Source organism: Netta rufina (assembly GCF_964035555.1).
Source record: "Netta rufina genome assembly, chromosome: 3".
Lineage (NCBI taxonomy): Eukaryota > Metazoa > Chordata > Aves > Anseriformes > Anatidae > Netta > Netta rufina.
In genome coordinates this window covers 114,458,305-114,467,286 of record NC_140125.1, presented here as the reverse complement: position 1 = coordinate 114,467,286, position 8,982 = coordinate 114,458,305, and the positions used below count along the sequence as shown (strand labels likewise).

General features: G+C 41.6%; 1 protein-coding gene across 5 annotated transcripts in view; it reads left to right on the top strand.

Annotated features, from left to right (window-relative positions):
• Positions 1-8,016: 8,016 nt before the first annotated feature.
• The window catches only part of ITSN2 (intersectin 2), a 78,433-nt gene continuing 77,467 nt past the window's right edge, over positions 8,017-8,982 (top strand). For 3 of the 5 annotated variants that reach the window (XM_084284711.1, XM_084284707.1, XM_084284712.1), the window contains exon 1: positions 8,017-8,123. The gene's annotated coding sequence lies outside the window, so the exon portion shown is untranslated. Of the gene's footprint in view, positions 8,188-8,982 lie in introns of all 5 variants that reach the window. The other 2 variants (XM_084284709.1, XM_084284710.1) reach the window with 2 other exon arrangements.

Genomic DNA, 8,982 nt, shown 5'->3' with positions numbered 1-8,982 from the left:
GAAAAAGGTTGGTGGGTCTTGTGAAAAAAAAAAAAAAAAAGTAGTTTTGCAAGCAACAGAACTAAACCTTTTTATGGATTTGTGCCTAAAAATGACTTACTGTGAGCTCTGATGCAAAGCTGCATTATAGTTTTGCAATTTATATATGCTTCCCCTGTGTGTTTTCTCTGACTGCGGGGTAAAGTCAAGGATAGTCTGAGGATCCCCAGGTACACTGAATTTATCCACTGTAGTCTGGACAATGCCGAGTTTGCTGGCATAGATCAACCTGGAATAATATCAATGAAGTTACTTGCTTATTATTGACTATCCCAGCACTGATGCCTCATGATGCTAAACAGATCTTGGAGAGTTTTCCTAGGGGCCTGTGTTTCCTCTGATATATATATATATATATATATACATATATACATATATATACATATACATATATATATATATTGAAGCTTCTTTCCTTTTCTGTGACTCTATATTTAGTCTTGAGAGATGCTATATCTGATTTTAAATTCTTTAATAGTGAAGTAAGTAACAGAATAATAAAATTCATCTAGTGAGTGCTGTTTAGGCAGGACTGGACTGCCTGCTTGGAAGACACAATGGCCCAGGTCTTCAGCATGGCAGAAACATGGAACAGATCTGTGGCACAGTTGGTTTTAATAGCAGGGAGAAACTGCTGTGTTTGCAGTTGTCACTCCAGTTAATATGCCCACTAAATGACAAGATATTAGTCTAAGTAGTTGCATCTAACCAAGATGATCACAGTGCAGAAGAGGAAAAGCAAATTCAACTGCAGCAAAGCAGTATAGCATCTCTTTGGAAGGACGTCAGTGCAAATGCCAATGGATTTATTTTGTTGGGCACTAAAAGTTCATTTGCCAGGGAAACGGGTTTTGAGAAGGGCTCTGTGGAGATCAGTGAAGCAGATTAGCAAACTTCTATAGGTTTCTCTTACTAAAGCAAGAAATAGCATGAAAACAAGATGAGTCTTGCACAAAATTTCCAGTGAAACATTAGTGACATAGTATGGTCTCTTTTCACACTCCATAGACTTCAGCTCTGGCCTGACCTCTGTTAAACTTTAACATCAAAGTTACAAAGTGACTTGCTCTGTAGGACTCACCACTCATCAAAAACAAGTTTTGAGTGCAGAAGAACCCAAAGTCAAAGGCCAACTCAGTTTTGCCTCAAGACTGTAAAACTAGATCCAACCTTCTGAATGCAACAACTTCTTTACCTCCAGTGGCTGGAGTTACTGCATGCACAAGAGTGTTTGCAGCAGGTGAGGGAATACTTCGTGCTTGCTTCTGTTTGTGTCAGGAAAAGTCCACCAGAATAAGAGGCAAACAAAACAGAGGAGGGCAGTATCACCTCAGACTGTCAGTGTTAGAAGGGACAAGCAAGAACCACAGTCATGAGCAATGTCTACGTTTCATTAACACAGAGCTTTAGTGTAGACATCCATAAACTGGCTTAAAACCAGTGATCTGTTTACTCTGTCAGTAAACGTGTGATTGTATTAATTATGTTATTGATTATACATTTACTTTGCTCTCTTACACTCTTTTGCCTATTATCACGGTATTTTATTTTCTCTGTAGAATGACTGCATCTTTCCTGAAATCTCTGAATGAGGAAAACATTCCACAGCAACTCACAAAACATACTGAAAGATCAAAGAAAAAATATTTCAAAATTGATTCTTATATTATTCATCCTTTAAAAGCAACTTTTAACTCTAGAGGATTTTGCAAAATTCCAGTAAGAGGCATACCATAACTTCTTAAGAGTGGTTCTGGGGCCTGGTTTCCAGTCTCCCCATTTGCTGGCACCTGAGCATTGGAGCCCCTGAAACAACAGCCCCTGTCCAGTTGCTGGTATAGACCATCTTGCTTACAGCTGCACACATAGGAGCTTATAATTTGGGTCCTTGACTGCCATTGTGCCCCTGTGCACCTTTGGATTTCTGGAGATGGGCTTTCGACAGGCTGATGGCTCCTGCAAGGGGCTTGGGAGCAGCCAGGCAGGGTGTTATTTGGACAGCCCCTACACCCTCACACCACTTGTATCACATAACCTAACAATATGAACCCAATGACATCTTTCTAGCACCTAAAACTGAAGGCTTTGGGGGAAAAAAAATCATGGCAAACAGATAAAGATACCAGCCTATTGGAATAAAATTGCTTTCTTGGCTTGTTTTAAAACATATGAGAGTGGAGAAACAAATGCAACTGAAAAGAACCTGCAACTCTGACTTATCAAAGCATTATTTACTAATTATAGTGTAAGGATTACAAATTGCAACAAATAACTTGCTTAATGCTATTAATGTGTTATTGCCAGCAGTTGAAACCTGAAATTCCTATCTACTTGCATGTCTCTCAATGCCTGTGCTGTAGCTAGGTTTTACAAGTAAAACTCTGTATCTGCTCAGCTGTTGACAACACTATTTGCCAAAATTCAGCCTGCATGAGTCAGTGCTGCCTTCACAACACATTCTGGCCTGCCTGGAAATCTGCTTTCTCTATGGTTACATAGATTTTCTTTAAATCTCAAACTAATTTCAGTATGAGTAGCCAAAAGAGCCTTTGCTACTCTGAACAAACACAGTCCAGCTCCCCATCCCCTACAAAATAATATCTGTGCTCGGCAGGGAGGAAAGTTGAGCCATTACTGTTTTATTTTATACAGCTATTAACTAGCAGAAAATCCTGCCAATTAATACAGCAGGTTGAACCTTTTGTTGTTTTAAGAACTGTGTGGGTTTCTGCTTCAGACTTCAAAACAGCATCTCTAGAAGCACTACTTTTGATGCAGCATGCGCTTTGTGCTTGTATACCTTTTTGATAAATTATTACTCATAATTGACATCCAAAATGCACCACCCCTGTAGCGTTACGTGTGGAAAGTAAATATGAACTTGTCCTTTTGTTTATCCCATTGTGTTTTGTGTCTCTAGGTTTAAATAAAGAGCTAGGCTAAAGACAATATCTACCACTTGCTCAAAAGGCAGAAAGCAGTTGAATGCTGATGTAAAAATGAAACCTGGTAGGAGTGTTAAAAGAGGGCTCGTTGCTTTTGTGTTGCTGAGGGGAAAAGGAAAAGGCACAAAAGAAAATTTACCATGAATAATTGAGCTGAATTTAATACAAGGGTCAGAGCTGTCATTCATTGGGTAGGTGTGGCTGTTTCTAAGTTCTATGTAGCTGGGACACACCAAGCTGGACTTCCAGATGAGGAAATACCTCTCATTAGCAAGCAAAATTAAGTAGGATACCACAAGAGGAACCTGTGCAAATCACTGTGCTGCCATCAGTGCTTTTTGACTATTCAGAAATAGTTGCTCTACTTCGCGTTCCCTGATGCCTGATCAGTAAGTGTTCACAAAATATGGCTTATTCTTGGCAGTAGCTGATTTCTGGTGTTCATGTATACCCTTTGCTTAACTTTAAATGTTTTAAACATGCTTGCATAGACATGTCTGTCAGCAAGCTTAGACGCTGCCTGGTCAGAGGGCTTGGACAGAGAGAACAAAGTATTCACTTCTGGATTGTTTTCCCGCAACACAGCAGAGAAAATAAGTGATATTATGGAGTACACAGAGAGCAGGGAAGAAGATGTATTACTTAGTGCCACTTTCATTTCAAGAATGTTCATGTTCATTTTAAACAACTTTAATAAGGCAATTGCTCCATTGGTAGCAAAAGAAATCATGAATAAAGTTGAATATGAATAAAGACACACAATTGGTTGTAGCAGGGAATTGAGGATAAGGTACAGATAATGATAAAAAAAGTAAAATGTTAATGTGAAAATTGAGTTGCTATTAATATTTCTAGTTTATCCATCTTTGTAATATCTTGGTAGTTTTTTTTCCTTTTTCTTTTTTCTTTCTTTTTTTTTTTTTTTTTTAACCAGGTATGACAAGGACTTGCTGTATAGTAAATGATAACATAGTAATACTACAGGATGAGACATTGCTGATAGTGAATTCCACTTCTTTTTCTGCTTCTCCCACACATTTAGTTTTAATTGGTCTCTTTTGCGTAGCTGTTATGCTGAAATCCTGGCCCAATGTCTGGAACAGGTCTCTGTGCTATCGTATGTTTGGTTTCTTCTCCTTTCAGCTGTCTTTCCTATTAATCATCAGTAATTTGCTTAACCTCAATGGCTTTCTGGGACAAACAAATTTTGCCCTGCAGTTTCAAGTTGCTTTCCCACTGTCTACTCCTTGCCTGCAGAATACTAACTACCACAAGAAGGGTCTTTTATTTCACCTAGTACTTGCCATCAGCCCCCAAAACTTCATGTTGAAGCTTGAAAAAAGCATACTCTCCCTAAACACTGAGATGCCCAAAGGCAGCATCCACTACAGACCTTTTAGAAACTCCACCTTCATTTAAGAAGAGCGTCTTTCTTCTGAACCTACTTTAAGCAATAGTCAAACTCTGAATTAAAACAAATTTAATTTTAATATGCCAGAGGACAAAAGTATTCATTTTAAAGAAATAGTAATGCAGTTACTAAATTAGCACCAAATATATATATATTAACACAAAGTAGATATAATACTAGCTCTGTAAAAGTCTTCTAGGGTTTGGTAAATTGGTTCAGCTTCACTTCAAGGATGCAGTTCTTGTAGTTCACACTAAACTTTGGATGTCTACATGCTCCAATTACAAGGAAAATGATTGAGGTGCTGCTGTGTTCAAATGGGTCCTCATAGCAGCCTGTGAGTCCTGTTCCTCTCCCTGCTAACTAACTAATCTTACAGATATGTTTTGTTCTAATACCTCTGATTAGCTCTGGTTGTTTGTCATAATGCAGACAAAACATTCAGCTAGTCTAGAATGAGAATACATAAAGCTTTGATATGCTAACTCCTTACCCAAGGAATTTTACCCCAGGTTTTCTCTCTAGGGAGTCGGCTGAATTTTGCATTCTTTCTCACTCCATCCCAGGCAACAAAGCTCACATTATTGCAGGTTTTCTTGTCTTAAATTTTGTGTCATAGGAGGCAACATCTGTAGGTACCTCAGAGTGAGCTACATTGCTGCTTTTCTATGGGGATCTCACATAACATTAATAACATAGACACGTCCTTCCCATCTGTCATATTTACAAGAATCTGGTATCACAAAGTCCTTTATACACTTCCTGCTTTGTGCACTCTGTCATCTCAAAGGTAGTTGTTGGGCACGGTGTTTGGTTGTCTTTTTTTTTATTGGGTTTAATAACTTACCTTCAGGTGGTAGTATGTCTTCAGACAGAAGTAGAAAAACAACTGGGGATTTTTTTCAATGTAGTACAAAGAGTCTCAGTACCAGGCACTGAATGATACCAGGTATCTGCTTTCATGTAGGCAGATTATCAAATTTACATACATTAAAAAAAAAAAAAAAAAAACACTCATATTTAGCATATGAGTTATCTAGTATGGGGAGAGAGGAATGTTTAACAATAACACAAAACATGTAATTAAGAGTTGCAAGCGTTGTTAGGGTATAAAATTCACACTTGATGTTCAAAGGTGGTAGCCAAAGCCAAGATGTTACAGCTTTTTATCTCCTTTGGGTTACATTGAGGTTTTTAGCAGAGGTAATAGTGGCATGAGAGCAAATACTGTGTCACTAAATTCATGTTCTAGCCTATCCATAGGTCTAAGTGGTTGCAGGACTGTGTATAAAATTAAAATCAACTAATACACATCAAAAATCACCCTGCTGCATGATTCATCTTCCCTTTGATCATGTGCACCAGCAGCATGCCCTACCACATACCAAGGGTGCAGCTTCCCAGCCCTCCTCCCCCAGGTCTGTGCGTGACCTTTGGTCAGTGGAACAGATGTCACACATTACATGACCCCGGTAAGAAAAGAGCCACGAAGTTCCTCAAGAAGACATCTAGTTCAACATCCAAAGCTGGGTCACCTGTACTTGCATTAACTCCTCACAGATCTCTGTCTAACCTGCTCTCAGAGGCTTTTGTTGATAGATTTTCCACTGCCCTCCTCAATACTTAACTACTATAATCACTGACTTGGTCTTTTTCTTCCTATGAGAAGAAACATGTTTATCTGGTTAATTGCTATTTTAATCTTCCCTCTAATTCTTTATGAATCCAAACACTGTTATGTCCAATATAAGCGTTTTTCTTAAATCTAAAGCAGGCCTTAGGTGTTGCAAACGCAACAGTGATGTTTAGAACTAGGCAATATCACTATAATATGTACTAAAGGGATTAAAGGCTGCTTTTTAAAAGATATTAAAAAGTAATTTAAATGAGAAATTGCCACATTAGAGGCGTTTAAACTCATTTGCAGAGGAATCTGTTCTTGACCCAGTGCTGTTCTATTATCTCAGTCAATTATTTGGAATTAAATGAAGTAGTGCTCATGAAATTTGCAGATCGCTTTGAAACAGCTGAAGGCCTAGATAATAGCATGGGCTGGTGACCACAGAGTGATTTAAACCATAAAGTAAGCAAGCGCCACTTGAACAACATGTGTTTTAATCCACCTACATGGCAAATATCTATAAATCAAAGACTAGGTTGCTCTCTGTGTACAGGCACAAAAATAAAAAGTATACTTTGGGTCTAAGAGTAAAGAAGGAAAACACTGTATCTTTGAAAGCATTAAATTAGAAGATGGCTGAGGAGATCATGAGGGTAAATATTTTCATGCAAGCCGCCAATGCAATGTGGCAGCTGTAACAGCAAATGCAAACATTAGATATCTAAGCTAAAATACCAAAGAATAACATGTGCTAGTGTGTGACTATGACCATTATAGGGCACAATAATGTGGCTGTTCTGGGATCATGGTGAATTATAGAAGGTGTAACAAACTGGAAAGTCTCAAGAACCTGAAAGAATGAGTCACTGAAAGAATCTATACTCAAAGTTGATATGTAATTATCTACACAGCAAAAACATAGCAGAAAGACACTGTGATCATTCACAGACAGCAAGGTCCACTTGCTGAAGAAGCTATAAAAGTCCTTGTAATAGTAATTCATAAAGGTCTTTGATAATTATTTGCTTAAATAGCTTTTTAGTGGAAAACTGGCTTCAGTGTTTAATGTTTAAAAATCAAGGCATTTTTCATCTCCCCTTTCTATAGAATTAACTAGTTTTTGAAAAAATAAATCCCTGAAACCTTCTGTATTTCAGCTAGCTGAGCAGTGCCTGACACTGGCTGAATGTGTCAGGCACTGCTCACATGGGCAGGACTGGTGTCCCCACAGAACATGCTTCCCACTGATAAGCAGCACCAGGCACCCCAAGAGCATCCCAAGGCACCCCAAAGGTGCTGCACCACTTTTCTGCAAGGGAAATTGCCATACAGCTGGGGCAGTTTCATTAGAGCAATGAAAACAGAGGCATTAGCTGTTCAGCTTCCACAAGAAAGTAATACTTGAGATAGGGGTGACAGTATTTATTATTCTGTTTTGTAAATAGCTAGAAAACTTGGGGAAGAAGTCATTTATGAGGTAGATAAGGAGTGTTTTGGGGAGCAGTTGGAACCAACAGTGAGGAAAAATCAGGAAGGATGAGGTAAGTTTTGTGAGAGTTCAGGTTGTTCTTTGCTTTTGCACAAGTTCTCTTGCAAACACTGACCCCACTTGCAGCAGGGATCCCTGCACCTGAACAGCAAAGGTTGGAGCAGGAGATGTCTGGAGCTCTGCCTTTCGCACGGCTGGACCCCTGAGGTATTTCAGCCCCAGCAGGCAGCCCCCCAGGACAAGGTGACCCTCCAGGCTGCGGCCATCTCCTCCGGGGCCCACAGCCAAGCTCTCCGGCTGTGACAACCGAACCACACACCCGGAGCCGCCTCTAACCCACGACCCGAAGGAATTACCCTCACCCAGACACCGAGGCCACCCCACAAAGCGCCCCCCAACCCTCAAGGCCAGCTCGGATCGGGCACCACCACCACTGCAGCGCCCTCAGCCCGTGCCCGCCGCCCTCCTCCCCAGGCGGCCCCCGCCTCCGCCGCCATGTTGTGGGGCTGACTCCGCCGCCACGGGAGGCGGTGGCGAAGGAGGAGGAGGAGGAGAAGGAGGAGGAGGAGGAAGGCTGGCGGGCAGCACGGAGCGAGGAGCTCACGGACAAGGCAACAGGTACCGGCTGTGGGGCCGAAACCTCACCTCGGGGCGGCCTCGTCCCACCGGGAGCGGGGCTGAGGTGCGGGGAGTGCCTGCTGCAGGCAGCCCGTGGGGCCGGGCGTGGGAAGGAGTGCTCGGGGTTTCTGTTAGGCCGAGCTTTATTTATTTACTTATTTATTATTTATTTACTTTAAGGGCCTTGTTTTGGTTTGGTTTGTTTTCGTTTTGTTTATCGCTCTCCGGCCAGCGGCTGGCAGGGCCGAGGGGGCTGCCCCCTGGGGCCGGCTCCAGCTTCGGGTGGTGAAGTTTGGCCGGGGTGTGCGTGTAGTTTGTGTGTGTGTTTTTGAAGGCAGGAATGGAAAACAAACACGGTAGGTCCTGCTGCTGCTCCCCTGTGTTTTATTAATGCCCTCCCAGGGAAGAAATAGCAGTGTCGGTGCCCCACCGGTTGGTGTCTGCACCGGGGAGCCCGCTGGTGGAGCTGGGTGATGGGGTGTGCTGAGAGTCCCTCCTGGCTTCTTGTGGTGTTGGTGAGTTTGAGGTAGATTTTTAGGAAAATTAGGAAAACCTAGAGCTCTGGGGGGTTAAATGTTGGTGATAAAGTCGTGCTCTTCATAAATAGATTGCTCTTCCTTGATCTGAACTGTATGCAATGGGAGGTAACAATCTGGAGAATAACAGGAGGCTGCGAGGCTTGATCCGCTTCTCCAAGCGCTGAGGTAGCAAGTTGGGCTTTCGGTGCCCCGAAACACTTTGCACGGCACTTGGCGCTTTGACATCTGTCACATTACAACACTTGAAAGTAGCTTGTGCTTTAGGTAGTTCCCATCATAGTACGCATGCTCGTAGCAGGTCTCTCAAAGGCGAGTTGAAA